Here is an 18,165-nt window from a genome sequence, read left to right as displayed (position 1 = left end):
TCTTTCAGGCCAAATTTTGGAGAAATCCGAGAAACTAGAATAAAACACGATATTTTTCAATAATCTCGCCAAAAATTGAACGATAAAATTTATAACACGGTGAAAACTAAACGAAATAAAAAAATCGAAAAAAGAGGTGCAACACATGGACTTCCCAGGAGGTCACCCATCCTAGTACTACTCTCGCCCAAGCACGCTTAACTGCGGAGTTCTGATGGGATCCGGTGCATTAGTGCTGGTATGATCGCACCAGATATATAATACGGTTTAATTGTATATATGTCTTCCATCTTTCAGGCCAAATTTTGGAGAAATCCGAGAAACTAGAATAAAACACGATATTTTTCATTAATCTCGCCAAAAATTGAACGATAAAATTTATTAAACGGTGAAAACTAAACGAAATAAAAAAAAATCGAAAAAAGAGGTGCAACACAAGGACTTCCCAGGAGGTCACCCATCCTAGTACTACTCTCGCCCAAGCACGCTTAACTGCGGAGTTCTGATGGGATCCGGTGCATTAGTGCTGGTATGATCGCACCTGATATATAATACGGTTTAATTGTATATACATCTTCCATCTTTCAGGCCAAATTTTGGAGAAATCCGGGAAACTAGAATAAAACATGATATTTTTCATTAATATCGCCAAAAATTGAACGATAAAATTTATAACACAGTGAATATTAAACAAAATAAAAAAAATCGAAAAAAGAGGTTTAACACAAGGACTTCCCTACTACTCTCGCCCAAGCACGCTTAACTGCGGAGTTCTGATGGGATCCGGTGCATTAGTGCTGGTATGATCGCACCTGATATATAATACGGTTTAATTGTATATATGTCTTCCATCTTTCAGGCCAAATTTTGGAGAAATCCGGGAAACTAGAATAAAACACGATATTTTTCATTAATATCGCCAAAAATTGAACGATAAAATTTATAACACGGTGAAAACTAAACGAAATAAAAAAAAATCGAAAAAAGTGGTGCAACACAAGGACTTCCCTACTACTCTCGCCCAAGCACGCTTAACTGCGGAGTTCTGATGGGATCCGGTGCATTAGTGCTGGTATGATCTCACCTGATATATAATACGGTTTAATTGTATATATGTCTTCCATCTTTCAGGCCAAATTTTGGAGAAATCCGAGAAACTAGAATAAAACACGATATTTTTCAATAATCTCGCCAAAAATTGAACGATAAAATTTATAACACGGTGAAAACTAAACGAAATAAAAAAAATCGAAAAAGAGGTGCAACACATGGACTTCCCAGGAGGTCACCCATCCTAGTACTACTCTCTCCGAAGCACGCTTAACTGCGGAGTTCTGATGGGATCCGGTGCATTAGTGCTGGTATGAACGCACTAGATATATAATACGGTTTAATTGTATAAATGTCTTCCATCTTTCAGGCCAAATTTTGGAGAAATCCGAGAAACTAGAATAAAACACGATATTTTTCAATAATCTCGCCAAAAATTGAACGATAAAATTTATAACACGGTGAAAACTAAACGAAATAAAAAAATCGAAAAAAGAGGTGCAACACATGGACTTCCCAGGAGGTCACCCATCCTAGTACTACTCTCGCCCAAGCACGCTTAACTGCGGAGTTCTGATGGGATCCGGTGCATTAGTGCTGGTATGATCGCACCAGATATATAATACGGTTTAATTGTATATATGTCTTCCATCTTTCAGGCCAAATTTTGGAGAAATCCGAGAAACTAGAATAAAACACGATATTTTTCATTAATCTCGCCAAAAATTGAACGATAAAATTTATTAAACGGTGAAAACTAAACGAAATAAAAAAAAATCGAAAAAAGAGGTGCAACACAAGGACTTCCCAGGAGGTCACCCATCCTAGTACTACTCTCGCCCAAGCACGCTTAACTGCGGAGTTCTGATGGGATCCGGTGCATTAGTGCTGGTATGATCGCACCTGATATATAATACGGTTTAATTGTATATACGTCTTCCATCTTTCAGGCCAAATTTTGGAGAAATCCGGGAAACTAGAATAAAACATGATATTTTTCATTAATATCGCCAAAAATTGAACGATAAAATTTATAACACAGTGAATATTAAACGAAATAAAAAAAATCGAAAAAAGAGGTTTAACACAAGGACTTCCCTACTACTCTCGCCCAAGCACGCTTAACTGCGGAGTTCTGATGGGATCCGGTGCATTAGTGCTGGTATGATCGCACCTGATATATAATACGGTTTAATTGTATATATGTCTTCCATCTTTCAGGCCAAATTTTGGAGAAATCCGGGAAACTAGAATAAAACACGATATTTTTCATTAATATCGCCAAAAATTGAACGATAAAATTTATAACACGGTGAAAACTAAACGAAATAAAAAAAAAATCAAAAAAAGTGGTGCAACACAAGGACTTCCCTACTACTCTCGCCCAAGCACGCTTAACTGCGGAGTTCTGATGGGATCCGGTGCATTAGTGCTGGTATGATCTCACCTGATATATAATACGGTTTAATTGTATATATGTCTTCCATCTTTCAGGCCAAATTTTGGAGAAATCCGAGAAACTAGAATAAAACACGATATTTTTCAATAATCTCGCCAAAAATTGAACGATAAAATTTATAACACGGTGAAAACTAAACGAAATAAAAAAAATCGAAAAAGAGGTGCAACACATGGACTTCCCAGGAGGTCACCCATCCTAGTACTACTCTCTCCGAAGCACGCTTAACTGCGGAGTTCTGATGGGATCCGGTGCATTAGTGCTGGTATGAACGCACTAGATATATAATACGGTTTAATTGTATAAATGTCTTCCATCTTTCAGGCCAAATTTTGGAGAAATCCGAGAAACTAGAATAAAACACGATATTTTTCAATAATCTCGCCAAAAATTGAACGATAAAATTTATAACACGGTGAAAACTAAACGAAATAAAAAAATCGAAAAAAGAGGTGCAACACATGGACTTCCCAGGAGGTCACCCATCCTAGTACTACTCTCGCCCAAGCACGCTTAACTGCGGAGTTCTGATGGGATCCGGTGCATTAGTGCTGGTATGATCGCACCAGATATATAATACGGTTTAATTGTATATATGTCTTCCATCTTTCAGGCCAAATTTTGGAGAAATCCGAGAAACTAGAATAAAACACGATATTTTTCATTAATCTCACCAAAAATTGAACGATAAAATTTATTAAACGGTGAAAACTAAACGAAATAAAAAAAAAATCGAAAAAAGAGGTGCAACACAAGGACTTCCCAAGAGGTCACCCATCCTAGTAGTACTCTCGCCCAAGCACGCTTAACTGCGGAGTTCTGATGGGATCCGGTGCATTAGTGCTGGTATGATCGCACCTGATATATAATACGGTTTAATTGTATATATGTCTTCCATCTTTTAGGCCAAATTTTGGAGAAATCCGGGAAACTAGAATAAAACATGATATTTTTCATTAATATCGCCAAAAATTGAACGATAAAATTTATAACACAGTGAAAATTAAACGAAATAAAAAAAATCGAAAAAAGAGGTTTAACACAAGGACTTCCCTACTACTCTCGCCCAAGCACGCTTTACTGCGGAGTTCTGATGGGATCCGATGCATTAGTGCTGTTATGATCGCACCTGATATATAATACGGTTTAATTGTATATATGTCTTCCATCTTTCAGGCCAAATTTTGGAGAAATCCGAGAAACTAGAATAAAACACGATATTTTTCAATAATCTCGCCAAAAATTGAACGATAAAATTTATAACACGGTGAAAACTAAACGAAATAAAAAAATCGAAAAAAGAGGTGCAACACATGGACTTCCCAGGAGGTCACCCATCCTAGTACTACTCTCGCCCAAGCACGCTTAACTGCGGAGTTCTGATGGGATCCGGTGCATTAGTGCTGGTATGATCGCACCAGATATATAATACGGTTTAATTGTATATATGTCTTCCATCTTTCAGGCCAAATTTTGGAGAAATCCGAGAAACTAGAATAAAACACGATATTTTTCATTAATCTCGCCAAAAATTGAACGATAAAATTTATTAAACGGTGAAAACTAAACGAAATAAAAAAAATCGAAAAAAGAGGTGCAACACAAGGACTTCCCAGGAGGTCACCCATCCTAGTACTACTCTCGCCCAAGCACGCTTAACTGCGGAGTTCTGATGGGATCCGGTGCATTAGTGCTGGTATGATTGCACCTGATTTATAATACGGTTTAATTGTATATATGTCTTCCATCTTTCAGGCCAAATTTTGGAGAAATCCGGGAAACTTGAATAAAACACGATATTTTTCATTAATATCGCCAAAAATTGAACGATAAAATTTATAACACGGTGAAAACTAAACGAAACAAAAAAAAATCGAAAAAAGTGGTGCAACACAAGGACTTCCATACTACTCTCGCCCAAGCACGCTTAACTGCGGAGTTCTGATGGGATCCGGTGCATTAGTGCTGGTATGATCGCACCAGATATATAATACGGTTTAATTGTATATATGTCTTCCATCTTTCAGGCCAAATTTTGGAGAAATCCGAGAAACTAGAATAAAACACGATATTTTTCATTAATCTCGCCAAAAATTGAACGATAAAATTTATTAAACGGTGAAAACTAAACGAAATAAAAAAAAAATCGAAAAAAGAGGTGCAACACAAGGACTTCCCAGGAGGTCACCCATCCTAGTACTACTCTCGCCCAAGCACGCTTAACTGCGGAGTTCTGATGGGATCCGGTGCATTAGTGCTGGTATGATCGCACCAGATATATAATACGGTTTAATTGTATATATGTCTTCCATCTTTCAGGCCAAATTTTGGAGAAATCCGAGAAACTAGAATAAAACACGATATTTTTCATTAATCTCGCCAAAAATTGAACGATAAAATTTATTAAACGGTGAAAAGTAAACGAAATAAAAAAAATCGAAAAAAGAGGTGCAACAGAAGGACTTCCCAGGAGGTCACCCATCCTAGTACTACTCTCGCCCAAGCACGCTTAACTACGGAGTTCTGATGGGATCCGGTGCATTAGTGCTGGTATGATCGCACCTGATATATAATACGGTTTAATTGTATATATGTCTTCCATCTTTCAGGCCAAATTTTGGAGAAATCCGGGAAACTAGAATAAAACATGATATTTTTCATTAATATCGCCAAAAATTGAACGATAAAATTTATAACACAGTGAAAATTAAACGAAATAAAAAAAATCGAAAAAAGAGGTTTAACACAAGGACTTCCCTACTACTCTCGCCCAAGCACGCTTAACTGCGGAGTTCTGATGGGATCCGATGCATTAGTGCTGGTATGATCGCACCTGATATATAATACGGTTTAATTGTATATATGTCTTCCATCTTTCAGGCCAAATTTTGGAGAAATCCGAGAAACTAGAATAAAACACGATATTTTTCATTAATCTCGCCAAAAATTGAACGATAAAATTTATTAAACGGTGAAAACTAAACGAAATAAAAAAAAAATCGAAAAAAGAGGTGCAACACAAGGACTTCCCAGGAGGTCACCCATCCTAGTACTACTCTCGCCCAAGCACGCTTAACTGCGGAGTTCTGATGGGATCCGGTGCATTAGTGCTGGTATGATCGCACCAGATATATAATACGGTTTAATTGTATATATGTCTTCCATCTTTCAGGCCAAATTTTGGAGAAATCCGAGAAACTAGAATAAAACACGATATTTTTCATTAATCTCGCCAAAAATTGAACGATAAAATTTATTAAACGGTGAAAACTAAACGAAATAAAAAAAATCGAAAAAAGTGGTGCAACACAAGGACTTCCCTACTACTCTCGCCCAAGCACGCTTAACTGCGGAGTTCTGATGGGATCCGGTGCATTAGTGCTGGTATGATCTCACCTGATATATAATACGGTTTAATTGTATATATGTCTTCCATCTTTCAGGCCAAATTTTGGAGAAATCCGAGAAACTAGAATAAAACACGATATTTTTCATTAATCTCGCCAAAAATTGAACGATAAAATTTATTAAACGGTGAAAACTAAACGAAATAAAAAAAATCGAAAAAAGAGGTGCAACACAAGGACTTCCCAGGAGGTCACCCATCCTAGTACTACTCTCGCCCAAGCACGCTTAACTGCAGAGTTCTGATGGGATCCGGTGCATTAGTGATGGTATGATTGCACCTGATTTATAATACGGTTTAATTGTATATATGTCTTCCATCTTTCAGGCCAAATTTTGGAGAAATCCGGGAAACTAGAATAAAACACGATATTTTTCATTAATATCGCCAAAAATTGAACGATAAAATTTATAACACGGTGAAAACTAAACGAAATAAAAAAAAATAGAAAAAAGTGGTGCAACACAAGGACTTCCCTACTACTCTCGCCCAAGCACGCTTAACTGCGGAGTTCTGATGGGATCCGGTGCATTAGTGCTGGTATGATCGCACCAGATATATAATACGGTTTAATTGTATATAGGTCTTCCATCTTTCAGGCCAAATTTTGGAGAAATCCGAGAAACTAGAATAAAACACGATATTTTTCATTAATCTCGCCAAAAATTGAACGATAAAATTTATTAAACGGTGAAAACTAAACGAAATAAAAAAAAAATCGAAAAAAGAGGTGCAACACAAGGACTTCCCAGGAGGTCACCCATCCTAGTACTACTCTCGCCCAAGCACGCTTAACTGCGGAGTTCTGATGGGATCCGGTGCATTAGTGCTGGTATGATCGCACCAGATATATAATACGGTTTAATTGTATATATGTCTTCCATCTTTCAGGCCAAATTTTGGAGAAATCCGAGAAACTAGAATAAAACACGATATTTTTCATTAATCTCGCCAAAAATTGAACGATAAAATTTATTAAACGGTGAAAACTAAACGAAATAAAAAAAAATCGAAAAAAGAGGTGCAACACATGGACTTCCCAGGAGGTCACCCATCCTAGTACTACTCTCGCCCAAGCACGCTTAACTGCGGAGTTCTGATGGGATCCGGTGCATTAGTGCTGGTATGATCGCACCAGATATATAATACGGTTTAATTGTATATATGTCTTCCATCTTTCAGGCCAAATTTTGGAGAAATCCGAGAAACTAGAATAAAACACGATATTTTTCATTAATCTCGCCAAAAATTGAACGATAAAATTTATTAAACGGTGAAAACTAAACGAAATAAAAAAAAATCGAAAAAAGAGGTGCAACACAAGGACTTCCCAGGAGGTCACCCATCCTAGTACTACTCTCGCCCAAGCACGCTTAACTGCGGAGTTCTGATGGGATCCGGTGCATTAGTGCTGGTATGATCGCACCTGATATATAATACGGTTTAATTGTATATACGTCTTCCATCTTTCAGGCCAAATTTTGGAGAAATCCGGGAAACTAGAATAAAACATGATATTTTTCATTAATATCGCCAAAAATTGAACGATAAAATTTATAACACAGTGAATATTAAACGAAATAAAAAAAATCGAAAAAAGAGGTTTAACACAAGGACTTCCCTACTACTCTCGCCCAAGCACGCTTAACTGCGGAGTTCTGATGGGATCCGGTGCATTAGTGCTGGTATGATCGCACCTGATATATAATACGGTTTAATTGTATATATGTCTTCCATCTTTCAGGCCAAATTTTGGAGAAATCCGGGAAACTAGAATAAAACACGATATTTTTCATTAATATCGCCAAAAATTGAACGATAAAATTTATAACACGGTGAAAACTAAACGAAATTAAAAAAAAATCGAAAAAAGTGGTGCAACACAAGGACTTCCCTACTACTCTCGCCCAAGCACGCTTAACTGCGGAGTTCTGATGGGATCCGGTGCATTAGTGCTGGTATGATCTCACCTGATATATAATACGGTTTAATTGTATATATGTCTTCCATCTTTCAGGCCAAATTTTGGAGAAATCCGAGAAACTAGAATAAAACACGATATTTTTCAATAATCTCGCCAAAAATTGAACGATAAAATTTATAACACGGTGAAAACTAAACGAAATAAAAAAAATCGAAAAAGAGGTGCAACACATGGACTTCCCAGGAGGTCACCCATCCTAGTACTACTCTCTCCGAAGCACGCTTAACTGCGGAGTTCTGATGGGATCCGGTGCATTAGTGCTGGTATGAACGCACTAGATATATAATACGGTTTAATTGTATAAATGTCTTCCATCTTTCAGGCCAAATTTTGGAGAAATCCGAGAAACTAGAATAAAACACGATATTTTTCAATAATCTCGCCAAAAATTGAACGATAAAATTTATAACACGGTGAAAACTAAACGAAATAAAAAAATCGAAAAAAGAGGTGCAACACATGGACTTCCCAGGAGGTCACCCATCCTAGTACTACTCTCGCCCAAGCACGCTTAACTGCGGAGTTCTGATGGGATCCGGTGCATTAGTGCTGGTATGATCGCACCAGATATATAATACGGTTTAATTGTATATATGTCTTCCATCTTTCAGGCCAAATTTTGGAGAAATCCGAGAAACTAGAATAAAACACGATATTTTTCATTAATCTCGCCAAAAATTGAACGATAAAATTTATTAAACGGTGAAAACTAAACGAAATAAAAAAAAATCGAAAAAAGAGGTGCAACACAAGGACTTCCCAGGAGGTCACCCATCCTAGTACTACTCTCGCCCAAGCACGCTTAACTGCGGAGTTCTGATGGGATCCGGTGCATTAGTGCTGGTATGATCGCACCTGATATATAATACGGTTTAATTGTATATACGTCTTCCATCTTTCAGGCCAAATTTTGGAGAAATCCGGGAAACTAGAATAAAACATGATATTTTTCATTAATATCGCCAAAAATTGAACGATAAAATTTATAACACAGTGAATATTAAACGAAATAAAAAAAATCGAAAAAAGAGGTTTAACACAAGGACTTCCCTACTACTCTCGCCCAAGCACGCTTAACTGCGGAGTTCTGATGGGATCCGGTGCATTAGTGCTGGTATGATCGCACCTGATATATAATACGGTTTAATTGTATATATGTCTTCCATCTTTCAGGCCAAATTTTGGAGAAATCCGGGAAACTAGAATAAAACACGATATTTTTCATTAATATCGCCAAAAATTGAACGATAAAATTTATAACACGGTGAAAACTAAACGAAATAAAAAAAAAATCAAAAAAAGTGGTGCAACACAAGGACTTCCCTACTACTCTCGCCCAAGCACGCTTAACTGCGGAGTTCTGATGGGATCCGGTGCATTAGTGCTGGTATGATCTCACCTGATATATAATACGGTTTAATTGTATATATGTCTTCCATCTTTCAGGCCAAATTTTGGAGAAATCCGAGAAACTAGAATAAAACACGATATTTTTCAATAATCTCGCCAAAAATTGAACGATAAAATTTATAACACGGTGAAAACTAAACGAAATAAAAAAAATCGAAAAAGAGGTGCAACACATGGACTTCCCAGGAGGTCACCCATCCTAGTACTACTCTCTCCGAAGCACGCTTAACTGCGGAGTTCTGATGGGATCCGGTGCATTAGTGCTGGTATGAACGCACTAGATATATAATACGGTTTAATTGTATAAATGTCTTCCATCTTTCAGGCCAAATTTTGGAGAAATCCGAGAAACTAGAATAAAACACGATATTTTTCAATAATCTCGCCAAAAATTGAACGATAAAATTTATAACACGGTGAAAACTAAACGAAATAAAAAAATCGAAAAAAGAGGTGCAACACATGGACTTCCCAGGAGGTCACCCATCCTAGTACTACTCTCGCCCAAGCACGCTTAACTGCGGAGTTCTGATGGGATCCGGTGCATTAGTGCTGGTATGATCGCACCAGATATATAATACGGTTTAATTGTATATATGTCTTCCATCTTTCAGGCCAAATTTTGGAGAAATCCGAGAAACTAGAATAAAACACGATATTTTTCATTAATCTCGCCAAAAATTGAACGATAAAATTTATTAAACGGTGAAAACTAAACGAAATAAAAAAAATCGAAAAAAGAGGTGCAACACAAGGACTTCCCAGGAGGTCACCCATCCTAGTACTACTCTCGCCCAAGCACGCTTAACTGCGGAGTTCTGATGGGATCCGGTGCATTAGTGCTGGTATGATTGCACCTGATTTATAATACGGTTTAATTGTATATATGTCTTCCATCTTTCAGGCCAAATTTTGGAGAAATCCGGGAAACTTGAATAAAACACGATATTTTTCATTAATATCGCCAAAAATTGAACGATAAAATTTATAACACGGTGAAAACTAAACGAAACAAAAAAAAATCGAAAAAAGTGGTGCAACACAAGGACTTCCATACTACTCTCGCCCAAGCACGCTTAACTGCGGAGTTCTGATGGGATCCGGTGCATTAGTGCTGGTATGATCGCACCAGATATATAATACGGTTTAATTGTATATATGTCTTCCATCTTTCAGGCCAAATTTTGGAGAAATCCGAGAAACTAGAATAAAACACGATATTTTTCATTAATCTCGCCAAAAATTGAACGATAAAATTTATTAAACGGTGAAAACTAAACGAAATAAAAAAAAAATCGAAAAAAGAGGTGCAACACAAGGACTTCCCAGGAGGTCACCCATCCTAGTACTACTCTCGCCCAAGCACGCTTAACTGCGGAGTTCTGATGGGATCCGGTGCATTAGTGCTGGTATGATCGCACCAGATATATAATACGGTTTAATTGTATATATGTCTTCCATCTTTCAGGCCAAATTTTGGAGAAATCCTAGAAACTAGAATAAAACACGATATTTTTCATTAATCTCGCCAAAAATTGAACGATAAAATTTATTAAACGGTGAAAACTAAACGAAATAAAAAAAATCGAAAAAAGAGGTGCAACACAAGGACTTCCCAGGAGGTCACCCATCCTAGTACTACTCTCGCCCAAGCACGCTTAACTGCGGAGTTCTGATGGGATCCGGTGCATTAGTGCTGGTATGATTGCACCTGATTTATAATACGGTTTAATTGTATATATGTCTTCCATCTTTCAGGCCAAATTTTGGAGAAATCCGGGAAACTTGAATAAAACACGATATTTTTCATTAATTTCGCCAAAAATTGAACGATAAAATTTATAACACGGTGAAAACTAAACGAAACAAAAAAAAATCGAAAAAAGTGGTGCAACACAAGGACTTCCATACTACTCTCGCCCAAGCACGCTTAACTGCGGAGTTCTGATGGGATCCGGTGCATTAGTGCTGGTATGATCGCACCAGATATATAATACGGTTTAATTGTATATATGTCTTCCATCTTTCAGGCCAAATTTTGGAGAAATCCGAGAAACTAGAATAAAACACGATATTTTTCATTAATCTCGCCAAAAATTGAACGATAAAATTTATTAAACGGTGAAAACTAAACGAAATAAAAAAAATCGAAAAAAGAGGTGCAACAGAAGGACTTCCCAGGAGGTCACCCATCCTAGTACTACTCTCGCCCAAGCACGCTTAACTGCGGAGTTCTGATGGGATCCGGTGCATTAGTGCTGGTATGATCGCACCTGATATATAATACGGTTTAATTGTATATATGTCTTCCATCTTTCAGGCCAAATTTTGGAGAAATCCGGGAAACTAGAATAAAACATGATATTTTTCATTAATATCGCCAAAAATTGAACGATAAAATTTATAACACAGTGAAAATTAAACGAAATAAAAAAAATCGAAAAAAGAGGTTTAACACAAGGACTTCCCTACTACTCTCGCCCAAGCACGCTTAACTGCGGAGTTCTGATGGGATCCGATGCATTAGTGCTGGTATGATCGCACCTGATATATAATACGGTTTAATTGTATATATGTCTTCCATCTTTCAGGCCAAATTTTGGAGAAATCCGGGAAACTAGAATAAAACACGATATTTTTCATTAATATCGCTAAAAATTGAACGATAAAATTTATAACACGGTGAAAACTAAACGAAATAAAAAAAAATCGAAAAAAGTGGTGCAACACAAGGACTTCCCTACTACTCTCGCCCAAGCACGCTTAACTGCGGAGTTCTGATGGGATCCGGTGCATTAGTGCTGGTATGATCTCACCTGATATATAATACGGTTTAATTGTATATATGTCTTCCATCTTTCAGGCCAAATTTTGGAGAAATCCGAGAAACTAGAATAAAACACGATATTTTTCATTAATCTCGCCAAAAATTGAACGATAAAATTTATTAAACGGTGAAAACTAAACGAAATAAAAAAAATCGAAAAAAGAGGTGCAACACAAGGACTTCCCAGGAGGTCACCCATCCTAGTACTACTCTCGCCCAAGCACGCTTAACTGCAGAGTTCTGATGGGATCCGGTGCATTAGTGCTGGTATGATTGCACCTGATTTATAATACGGTTTAATTGTATATATGTCTTCCATCTTTCAGGCCAAATTTTGGAGAAATCCGGGAAACTAGAATAAAACACGATATTTTTCATTAATATCGCCAAAAATTGAACGATAAAATTTATAACACGGTGAAAACTAAACGAAATAAAAAAAAATCGAAAAAAGTGGTGCAACACAAGGACTTCCCTACTACTCTCGCCCAAGCACGCTTAACTGCGGAGTTCTGATGGGATCCGGTGCATTAGTGCTGGTATGATCGCACCAGATATATAATACGGTTTAATTGTATATATGTCTTCCATCTTTCAGGCCAAATTTTGGAGAAATCCGAGAAACTAGAATAAAACACGATATTTTTCATTAATCTCACCAAAAATTGAACGATAAAATTTATTAAACGGTGAAAACTAAACGAAATAAAAAAAAAAATCGAAAAAAGAGGTGCAACACAAGGACTTCCCAGGAGGTCACCCATCCTAGAACTACTCTCGCCCAAGCACGCTTAACTGCGGAGTTCTGATGGGATCCGGTGCATTAGTGCTGGTATGATCGCACCAGATATATAATACGGTTTAATTGTATATATGTCTTCCATCTTTCAGGCCAAATTTTGGAGAAATCCGAGAAACTAGAATAAAACACGATATTTTTCATTAATCTCGCCAAAAATTGAACGATAAAATTTATTAAACGGTGAAAACTAAACGAAATAAAAAAAAATCGAAAAAAGAGGTGCAACACAAGGACTTCCCAGGAGGTCACCCATCCTAGTACTACTCTCGCCCAAGCACGCTTAACTGCGGAGTTCTGATGGGATCCGGTGCATTAGTGCTGGTATGATCGCACCTGATATATAATACGGTTTAATTGTATATATGTCTTCCATCTTTCAGGCCAAATTTTGGAGAAATCCGAGAAACTAGAATAAAACATGATATTTTTCATTAATATCGCCAAAAATTGAACGATAAAATTTATAACACGGTGAAAACTAAACGAAATAAAAAAAATCGAAAAAAGAGGTGCAACACATGGACTTCCCAGGAGATCACCCATCCTAGTACTACTCTCGCCCAAGCACGCTTAACTGAGGAGTTCTGATGGGATCCGGTGCATTAGTGCTGGTATGATCGCACTTTTGATATATAATACGGTTTAATTGTATATATGTCTTCCATCTTTCAGGCCAAATTTTGGAGAAATCCGAGAATCTAGAATAAAACACGATATTTTTCATTAATCTCGCCAAAAATTGAACGTTAAAATTTATAACACGGTGAAAACAAAACGAAAAAAAAAAATCGAAAAAAGAGGTGCAACACAAGGACTTCCCAGGAGGTCACCCATCCTAGTACTACTCTCGCCCAAGCACGCTTAACTGTGGAGTTCTGATGGGATCCGGTGCATTAGTGCTGGTATGATCGCACCAGATATATAATACGGTTTAATTGTATATATGTCTTCCATCTTTCAGGCCAAATTTTGGAGAAATCCGAGAAACTAGAATAAAACACGATATTTTTCATTAATCTCGCCAAAAATTGAACGTTAAAATTTATAACACGGTGAAAACAAAACGAAAAAAAAATCGAAAAAAGAGGTGCAACACAAGGACTTCCCAGGAGGTCACGCATCCTAGTACTACTCTCGCCCAAGCACGCTTAACTGCGGAGTTTTGATGGGATCCGGTGCATTAGTGTTGGTATGATCGCACCTGATATATAACAAGGTTTAATTGTATATATGTCTTCCATCTTTCAGGCCAAAATTTGGAGAAATCCGAGAAACTAGAATAAAACACGATATTTTTCATTAATCTCGCCAAAAATTGAACGATAAAATTTATAACACGATGAAAACTAAACGAAATAAAAAAAATCAAAAAAAGAGGTGCAACACAAGGACTTCCCAGGAGGTCACCAATCCTAGTACTACTCTCGCCCAAGCACGCTTAACAGCGGAGTTCTGATGGGATTCGGTGCATTAGTGCTGGTATGATCGCACCTGATATATAATACGGTTTAATTGTATATATGTCTTCCATCTTTCAGGCCAAATTTTGGAGAAATCCGAGAAACTAGAATAAAACACGATATTTTTCAATAATCTCGCCAAAAGTTGAACGATAAAATTTATAACACGGTGAAAACTAAACGAAATAAAAAAAATCGAAAAAAGAGGTGCAACACATGGACTTCCCAGGAGATCACCCATCCTAGTACTACTCTCGCCCAAGCACGCTTAACTGCGGAGTTTTGATGGGATCCGGTGCATTAGTGTTGGTATGATCGCACCTGATATATAACAAGGTTTAATTGTATATGTGTCTTCCATCTTTCAGGCCAAAATTTGGAGAAATCCGAGAAACTAGAATAAAACACGATATTTTTCATTAATCTCGCCAAAAATTGAACGATAAAATTTATAACACGGTGAAAACTAAACGAAATAAAAAAAAAATCAAAAAAAGAGGTGCAACACATGGACTTCCCAGGAGATCACCCATCCTAGTACTACTCTCGCCCAAGCACGCTTAACTGCGGAGTTCTGATGGGATCCGGTGCATTAGTGCTGGTATGATCGCACCTGATATATAATACGGTTTAATTGTATATATGTCTTCCATCTTTCAGGCCAAATTTTGGAGAAATCCGAGAAACTAGAATAAAACACGATATTTTTCATTAATATCGCCAAAAATTGAACGATAAAATTTATAACACGGTGAAAACTAAACGAAATAAAAAAAAATCGAAAAAGAGGTGCAACATAGGGACTTCCCTACTACTCTCGCCCAATCACGCTTAACTGCGGAGTTCAGATGGGATCCGGTGCATTAGTGCTGGTATGATCGCACCTGATATATAATACGGTTTAATTGTATATATGTCTTCCATCTTTCAGGCCAAATTTTGGAGAAATCCGAGAAACTAGAATAAAACACGATATTTTTCATTAATCTCACCAAAAATTGAACGATAAAATTTATAACACGGTGAAAACTAAACGAAATAAAAAAAATCGAAAAAAGAGGTGCAACACATGGACTTCCCAGGAGATCACCCATCCTAGTACTACTCTCGCCCAATCACGCTTAACTGAGGAGTTCTGATGGGATCCGGTGCATTAGTGCTGGTATGATCGCACTTTTGATATATAATACGGTTTAATTGTATATATGTCTTCCATCTTTCAGGCCAAATTTTGGAGAAATCCGAGAAACTAGAATAAAACACGATATTTTTCATTAATCTCGCCAAAAATTGAACGTTAAAATTTATAACACGGTGAAAACAAAACGAAAAAAAAAAAATCGAAAAAAGAGGTGCAACACAAGGACTTCCCAGGAGGTCACCCATCCTAGTACTACTCTCCCCCAAGCACGCTTAACTGCGGAGTTCTGATGGGATCCGGTGCATTAGTGCTGGTATGATCGCACCAGATATATAATACGGTTTAATTGTATATATGTCTTCCATCTTTCAGGCCAAATTTTGGAGAAATCCGAGAAACTAGAATAAAACACGATATTTTTCATTAATCTCGCCAAAAATTGAACGTTAAAATTTATAACACGGTGAAAACAAAACGAAAAAAAAAATCGAAAAAAGAGGTGCAACACAAGGACTTCCCAGGAGGTCACCCATCCTAGTACTACTCTCGCCCAAGCACGCTTAACAGCGGAGTTCTGATGGGATTCGGTGCATTAGTGCAGGTATGATCGCACCTGATATATAATACGGTTTAATTGTATATATGTCTTCCATCTTTCAGGCCAAATTTTGGAGAAATCCGAGAAACTAGAATAAAACACGATATTTTTCAATAATCTCGCCAAAAGTTGAACGATAAAATTTATAACACGGTGAAAACTAAACGAAATAAAAAAAATCGAAAAAAGAGGTGCAACACATGGACTTCCCAGGAGATAACCCATCCTAGTACTACTCTCGCCCAAGCACGCTTAACTGCGGAGTTCTGATGGGATCCGGTGCATTAGTGCTGGTATGATCGCACCTGATATATAATACGGTTTAATTGTATATATGTCTTCCATCTTTCAGGCCAAATTTTGGAGAAATCCGAGAAACTAGAATAAAACACGATATTTTTCATTAATATCGCCAAAAATTGAACGATAAAATTTATAACACGGTGAAAACTAAACGAAATAAAAAAAATCGAAAAAAGAGGTGCAACACATGGACTTCCCAGGAGATCACCCATCCTAGTACTACTCTCGCCCAAGCACGCTTAACTGCGGAGTTCTGATGGGATCCGGTGCATTAGTGCTGGTATGATCGCACCTGATATATAATACGGTTTAATTGTATATATGTCTTCCATCTTTCAGGCCAAATTTTGGAGAAATCCGAGAAACTAGAATAAAACACGATATTTTTCATTAATATCGCCAAAAATTGAACGATAAAATTTATAACACGGTGAAAACTAAACGAAATAAAAAAAAATCGAAAAAGAGGTGCAACATAGGGACTTCCCTACTACTCTCGCCCAATCACGCTTAACTGCGGAGTTCAGATGGGATCCGGTGCATTAGTGCTGGTATGATCGCACCTGATATATAATACGGTTTAATTGTATATATGTCTTCCATCTTTCAGGCCAAATTTTGGAGAAATCCGAGAAACTAGAATAAAACACGATATTTTTCATTAATCTCGCCAAAAATTGAACGATAAAATTTATAACACGGTGAAAACTAAACGAAATAAAAAAAATCGAAAAAAGAGGTGCAACACATGGACTTCCCAGGAGATCACCCATCCTAGTACTACTCTCGCCCAATCACGCTTAACTGAGGAGTTCTGATGGGATCCGGTGCATTAGTGCTGGTATGATCGCACTTTTGATATATAATACGGTTTAATTGTATATATGTCTTCCATCTTTCAGGCCAAATTTTGGAGAAATCCGAGAAACTAGAATAAAACACGATATTTTTCATTAATCTCGCCAAAAATTGAACGTTAAAATTTATAACACGGTGAAAACAAAACGAAAAAAAAAAATCGAAAAAAGAGGTGCAACACAAGGACTTCCCAGGAGGTCACCCATCCTAGTACTACTCTCCCCCAAGCACGCTTAACTGCGGAGTTCTGATGGGATCCGGTGCATTAGTGCTGGTATGATCGCACCAGATATATAATACGGTTTAATTGTATATATGTCTTCCATCTTTCAGGCCAAATTTTGGAGAAATCCGAGAAACTAGAATAAAACACGATATTTTTCATTAATCTCGCCAAAAATTGAACGTTAAAATTTATAACACGGTGAAAACAAAACGAAAAAAAAAATCGAAAAAAGAGGTGCAACACAAGGACTTCCCAGGAGGTCACCCATCCTAGTACTACTCTCGCCCAAGCACGCTTAACAGCGGAGTTCTGATGGGATTCGGTGCATTAGTGCAGGTATGATCGCACCTGATATATAATACGGTTTAATTGTATATATGTCTTCCATCTTTCAGGCCAAATTTTGGAGAAATCCGAGAAACTAGAATAAAACACGATATTTTTCAATAATCTCGCCAAAAGTTGAACGATAAAATTTATAACACGGTGAAAACTAAACGAAATAAAAAAAATCGAAAAAAGAGGTGCAACACATGGACTTCCCAGGAGATAACCCATCCTAGTACTACTCTCGCCCAAGCACGCTTAACTGCGGAGTTCTGATGGGATCCGGTGCATTAGTGCTGGTATGATCGCACCTG

General features: G+C 37.2%; 44 non-coding genes and 19 pseudogenes across 44 annotated transcripts; all 63 read right to left on the bottom strand.

Annotated features, from left to right (window-relative positions):
• Positions 1-133: 133 nt before the first annotated feature.
• On the bottom strand, positions 134-252 carry LOC123912176. The gene has a single exon (XR_006811059.1). It is a non-coding gene; the product is annotated as a 5S ribosomal RNA (ribosomal RNA).
• A 172-nt stretch (positions 253-424) lies between these two features.
• Positions 425-543, bottom strand: LOC123911771. The gene has a single exon (XR_006810676.1). It is a non-coding gene; the product is annotated as a 5S ribosomal RNA (ribosomal RNA).
• A 171-nt stretch (positions 544-714) lies between these two features.
• LOC123911882 lies at positions 715-814 on the bottom strand (annotated as a pseudogene).
• Positions 815-986: 172 nt separating this feature from the next.
• LOC123911876 lies at positions 987-1,086 on the bottom strand (annotated as a pseudogene).
• Positions 1,087-1,256: 170 nt separating this feature from the next.
• Positions 1,257-1,375, bottom strand: LOC123911831. Its single transcript, XR_006810744.1, has one exon. It is a non-coding gene; the product is annotated as a 5S ribosomal RNA (ribosomal RNA).
• A 170-nt stretch (positions 1,376-1,545) lies between these two features.
• Positions 1,546-1,664, bottom strand: LOC123912175. Its single transcript, XR_006811058.1, has one exon. It is a non-coding gene; the product is annotated as a 5S ribosomal RNA (ribosomal RNA).
• Positions 1,665-1,836: 172 nt separating this feature from the next.
• LOC123912496 lies at positions 1,837-1,955 on the bottom strand. Its single transcript, XR_006811381.1, has one exon. It is a non-coding gene; the product is annotated as a 5S ribosomal RNA (ribosomal RNA).
• A 171-nt stretch (positions 1,956-2,126) lies between these two features.
• Positions 2,127-2,226, bottom strand: LOC123911881 (annotated as a pseudogene).
• A 173-nt stretch (positions 2,227-2,399) lies between these two features.
• On the bottom strand, positions 2,400-2,499 carry LOC123911875 (annotated as a pseudogene).
• A 170-nt stretch (positions 2,500-2,669) lies between these two features.
• LOC123911830 lies at positions 2,670-2,788 on the bottom strand. The gene has a single exon (XR_006810743.1). It is a non-coding gene; the product is annotated as a 5S ribosomal RNA (ribosomal RNA).
• A 170-nt stretch (positions 2,789-2,958) lies between these two features.
• Positions 2,959-3,077, bottom strand: LOC123912174. The gene has a single exon (XR_006811057.1). It is a non-coding gene; the product is annotated as a 5S ribosomal RNA (ribosomal RNA).
• Positions 3,078-3,250: 173 nt separating this feature from the next.
• Positions 3,251-3,369, bottom strand: LOC123912274. The gene has a single exon (XR_006811171.1). It is a non-coding gene; the product is annotated as a 5S ribosomal RNA (ribosomal RNA).
• Positions 3,370-3,810: 441 nt separating this feature from the next.
• On the bottom strand, positions 3,811-3,929 carry LOC123912173. The gene has a single exon (XR_006811056.1). It is a non-coding gene; the product is annotated as a 5S ribosomal RNA (ribosomal RNA).
• A 171-nt stretch (positions 3,930-4,100) lies between these two features.
• Positions 4,101-4,219, bottom strand: LOC123912155. The gene has a single exon (XR_006811034.1). It is a non-coding gene; the product is annotated as a 5S ribosomal RNA (ribosomal RNA).
• A 172-nt stretch (positions 4,220-4,391) lies between these two features.
• Positions 4,392-4,491, bottom strand: LOC123911860 (annotated as a pseudogene).
• A 173-nt stretch (positions 4,492-4,664) lies between these two features.
• LOC123912192 lies at positions 4,665-4,783 on the bottom strand. The gene has a single exon (XR_006811079.1). It is a non-coding gene; the product is annotated as a 5S ribosomal RNA (ribosomal RNA).
• A 171-nt stretch (positions 4,784-4,954) lies between these two features.
• On the bottom strand, positions 4,955-5,073 carry LOC123912389. Its single transcript, XR_006811280.1, has one exon. It is a non-coding gene; the product is annotated as a 5S ribosomal RNA (ribosomal RNA).
• Positions 5,074-5,244: 171 nt separating this feature from the next.
• Positions 5,245-5,344, bottom strand: LOC123911888 (annotated as a pseudogene).
• A 173-nt stretch (positions 5,345-5,517) lies between these two features.
• LOC123912191 lies at positions 5,518-5,636 on the bottom strand. The gene has a single exon (XR_006811077.1). It is a non-coding gene; the product is annotated as a 5S ribosomal RNA (ribosomal RNA).
• A 171-nt stretch (positions 5,637-5,807) lies between these two features.
• On the bottom strand, positions 5,808-5,907 carry LOC123911874 (annotated as a pseudogene).
• A 171-nt stretch (positions 5,908-6,078) lies between these two features.
• LOC123912472 lies at positions 6,079-6,197 on the bottom strand. The gene has a single exon (XR_006811357.1). It is a non-coding gene; the product is annotated as a 5S ribosomal RNA (ribosomal RNA).
• Positions 6,198-6,369: 172 nt separating this feature from the next.
• LOC123911862 lies at positions 6,370-6,469 on the bottom strand (annotated as a pseudogene).
• A 173-nt stretch (positions 6,470-6,642) lies between these two features.
• On the bottom strand, positions 6,643-6,761 carry LOC123912190. Its single transcript, XR_006811076.1, has one exon. It is a non-coding gene; the product is annotated as a 5S ribosomal RNA (ribosomal RNA).
• A 172-nt stretch (positions 6,762-6,933) lies between these two features.
• Positions 6,934-7,052, bottom strand: LOC123912172. Its single transcript, XR_006811055.1, has one exon. It is a non-coding gene; the product is annotated as a 5S ribosomal RNA (ribosomal RNA).
• A 172-nt stretch (positions 7,053-7,224) lies between these two features.
• On the bottom strand, positions 7,225-7,343 carry LOC123912378. Its single transcript, XR_006811270.1, has one exon. It is a non-coding gene; the product is annotated as a 5S ribosomal RNA (ribosomal RNA).
• Positions 7,344-7,514: 171 nt separating this feature from the next.
• On the bottom strand, positions 7,515-7,614 carry LOC123911879 (annotated as a pseudogene).
• Positions 7,615-7,787: 173 nt separating this feature from the next.
• LOC123911873 lies at positions 7,788-7,887 on the bottom strand (annotated as a pseudogene).
• Positions 7,888-8,057: 170 nt separating this feature from the next.
• On the bottom strand, positions 8,058-8,176 carry LOC123911829. Its single transcript, XR_006810742.1, has one exon. It is a non-coding gene; the product is annotated as a 5S ribosomal RNA (ribosomal RNA).
• Positions 8,177-8,346: 170 nt separating this feature from the next.
• On the bottom strand, positions 8,347-8,465 carry LOC123912171. The gene has a single exon (XR_006811053.1). It is a non-coding gene; the product is annotated as a 5S ribosomal RNA (ribosomal RNA).
• A 172-nt stretch (positions 8,466-8,637) lies between these two features.
• Positions 8,638-8,756, bottom strand: LOC123912261. Its single transcript, XR_006811159.1, has one exon. It is a non-coding gene; the product is annotated as a 5S ribosomal RNA (ribosomal RNA).
• Positions 8,757-8,927: 171 nt separating this feature from the next.
• LOC123911878 lies at positions 8,928-9,027 on the bottom strand (annotated as a pseudogene).
• Positions 9,028-9,200: 173 nt separating this feature from the next.
• LOC123911872 lies at positions 9,201-9,300 on the bottom strand (annotated as a pseudogene).
• Positions 9,301-9,470: 170 nt separating this feature from the next.
• LOC123911828 lies at positions 9,471-9,589 on the bottom strand. The gene has a single exon (XR_006810741.1). It is a non-coding gene; the product is annotated as a 5S ribosomal RNA (ribosomal RNA).
• A 170-nt stretch (positions 9,590-9,759) lies between these two features.
• LOC123912170 lies at positions 9,760-9,878 on the bottom strand. Its single transcript, XR_006811052.1, has one exon. It is a non-coding gene; the product is annotated as a 5S ribosomal RNA (ribosomal RNA).
• Positions 9,879-10,049: 171 nt separating this feature from the next.
• On the bottom strand, positions 10,050-10,168 carry LOC123912154. Its single transcript, XR_006811033.1, has one exon. It is a non-coding gene; the product is annotated as a 5S ribosomal RNA (ribosomal RNA).
• A 172-nt stretch (positions 10,169-10,340) lies between these two features.
• Positions 10,341-10,440, bottom strand: LOC123911859 (annotated as a pseudogene).
• A 173-nt stretch (positions 10,441-10,613) lies between these two features.
• LOC123912188 lies at positions 10,614-10,732 on the bottom strand. The gene has a single exon (XR_006811074.1). It is a non-coding gene; the product is annotated as a 5S ribosomal RNA (ribosomal RNA).
• A 171-nt stretch (positions 10,733-10,903) lies between these two features.
• Positions 10,904-11,022, bottom strand: LOC123912153. The gene has a single exon (XR_006811032.1). It is a non-coding gene; the product is annotated as a 5S ribosomal RNA (ribosomal RNA).
• Positions 11,023-11,194: 172 nt separating this feature from the next.
• On the bottom strand, positions 11,195-11,294 carry LOC123911858 (annotated as a pseudogene).
• Positions 11,295-11,465: 171 nt separating this feature from the next.
• On the bottom strand, positions 11,466-11,584 carry LOC123912374. Its single transcript, XR_006811266.1, has one exon. It is a non-coding gene; the product is annotated as a 5S ribosomal RNA (ribosomal RNA).
• A 171-nt stretch (positions 11,585-11,755) lies between these two features.
• On the bottom strand, positions 11,756-11,855 carry LOC123911887 (annotated as a pseudogene).
• A 172-nt stretch (positions 11,856-12,027) lies between these two features.
• Positions 12,028-12,127, bottom strand: LOC123911871 (annotated as a pseudogene).
• Positions 12,128-12,298: 171 nt separating this feature from the next.
• On the bottom strand, positions 12,299-12,417 carry LOC123912212. Its single transcript, XR_006811103.1, has one exon. It is a non-coding gene; the product is annotated as a 5S ribosomal RNA (ribosomal RNA).
• A 172-nt stretch (positions 12,418-12,589) lies between these two features.
• LOC123911861 lies at positions 12,590-12,689 on the bottom strand (annotated as a pseudogene).
• A 174-nt stretch (positions 12,690-12,863) lies between these two features.
• LOC123912382 lies at positions 12,864-12,982 on the bottom strand. The gene has a single exon (XR_006811273.1). It is a non-coding gene; the product is annotated as a 5S ribosomal RNA (ribosomal RNA).
• A 172-nt stretch (positions 12,983-13,154) lies between these two features.
• On the bottom strand, positions 13,155-13,273 carry LOC123912149. The gene has a single exon (XR_006811028.1). It is a non-coding gene; the product is annotated as a 5S ribosomal RNA (ribosomal RNA).
• A 171-nt stretch (positions 13,274-13,444) lies between these two features.
• LOC123912542 lies at positions 13,445-13,563 on the bottom strand. Its single transcript, XR_006811426.1, has one exon. It is a non-coding gene; the product is annotated as a 5S ribosomal RNA (ribosomal RNA).
• A 172-nt stretch (positions 13,564-13,735) lies between these two features.
• On the bottom strand, positions 13,736-13,854 carry LOC123912305. Its single transcript, XR_006811200.1, has one exon. It is a non-coding gene; the product is annotated as a 5S ribosomal RNA (ribosomal RNA).
• Positions 13,855-14,022: 168 nt separating this feature from the next.
• LOC123911795 lies at positions 14,023-14,141 on the bottom strand. Its single transcript, XR_006810701.1, has one exon. It is a non-coding gene; the product is annotated as a 5S ribosomal RNA (ribosomal RNA).
• A 171-nt stretch (positions 14,142-14,312) lies between these two features.
• LOC123911786 lies at positions 14,313-14,431 on the bottom strand. Its single transcript, XR_006810692.1, has one exon. It is a non-coding gene; the product is annotated as a 5S ribosomal RNA (ribosomal RNA).
• Positions 14,432-14,602: 171 nt separating this feature from the next.
• Positions 14,603-14,721, bottom strand: LOC123911736. The gene has a single exon (XR_006810642.1). It is a non-coding gene; the product is annotated as a 5S ribosomal RNA (ribosomal RNA).
• Positions 14,722-14,894: 173 nt separating this feature from the next.
• LOC123912206 lies at positions 14,895-15,013 on the bottom strand. Its single transcript, XR_006811095.1, has one exon. It is a non-coding gene; the product is annotated as a 5S ribosomal RNA (ribosomal RNA).
• Positions 15,014-15,184: 171 nt separating this feature from the next.
• LOC123911884 lies at positions 15,185-15,284 on the bottom strand (annotated as a pseudogene).
• Positions 15,285-15,455: 171 nt separating this feature from the next.
• Positions 15,456-15,574, bottom strand: LOC123911793. The gene has a single exon (XR_006810700.1). It is a non-coding gene; the product is annotated as a 5S ribosomal RNA (ribosomal RNA).
• Positions 15,575-15,747: 173 nt separating this feature from the next.
• LOC123912480 lies at positions 15,748-15,866 on the bottom strand. The gene has a single exon (XR_006811365.1). It is a non-coding gene; the product is annotated as a 5S ribosomal RNA (ribosomal RNA).
• A 169-nt stretch (positions 15,867-16,035) lies between these two features.
• Positions 16,036-16,154, bottom strand: LOC123912507. The gene has a single exon (XR_006811392.1). It is a non-coding gene; the product is annotated as a 5S ribosomal RNA (ribosomal RNA).
• A 171-nt stretch (positions 16,155-16,325) lies between these two features.
• Positions 16,326-16,444, bottom strand: LOC123912277. The gene has a single exon (XR_006811174.1). It is a non-coding gene; the product is annotated as a 5S ribosomal RNA (ribosomal RNA).
• A 171-nt stretch (positions 16,445-16,615) lies between these two features.
• On the bottom strand, positions 16,616-16,734 carry LOC123912205. Its single transcript, XR_006811094.1, has one exon. It is a non-coding gene; the product is annotated as a 5S ribosomal RNA (ribosomal RNA).
• Positions 16,735-16,905: 171 nt separating this feature from the next.
• Positions 16,906-17,005, bottom strand: LOC123911883 (annotated as a pseudogene).
• Positions 17,006-17,176: 171 nt separating this feature from the next.
• LOC123911792 lies at positions 17,177-17,295 on the bottom strand. The gene has a single exon (XR_006810699.1). It is a non-coding gene; the product is annotated as a 5S ribosomal RNA (ribosomal RNA).
• Positions 17,296-17,467: 172 nt separating this feature from the next.
• Positions 17,468-17,586, bottom strand: LOC123912478. Its single transcript, XR_006811363.1, has one exon. It is a non-coding gene; the product is annotated as a 5S ribosomal RNA (ribosomal RNA).
• A 169-nt stretch (positions 17,587-17,755) lies between these two features.
• LOC123912506 lies at positions 17,756-17,874 on the bottom strand. Its single transcript, XR_006811391.1, has one exon. It is a non-coding gene; the product is annotated as a 5S ribosomal RNA (ribosomal RNA).
• A 171-nt stretch (positions 17,875-18,045) lies between these two features.
• LOC123912276 lies at positions 18,046-18,164 on the bottom strand. Its single transcript, XR_006811173.1, has one exon. It is a non-coding gene; the product is annotated as a 5S ribosomal RNA (ribosomal RNA).
• Position 18,165: the final 1 nt, after the last annotated feature.

This window comes from Trifolium pratense, linkage group LG2 (genome assembly GCF_020283565.1).
Source record: "Trifolium pratense cultivar HEN17-A07 linkage group LG2, ARS_RC_1.1, whole genome shotgun sequence".
Taxonomy (NCBI): domain Eukaryota; kingdom Viridiplantae; phylum Streptophyta; class Magnoliopsida; order Fabales; family Fabaceae; genus Trifolium; species Trifolium pratense.
Note: the sequence above shows the minus strand (reverse complement) of the source record. Positions and strands in the feature narration are given on the sequence as shown.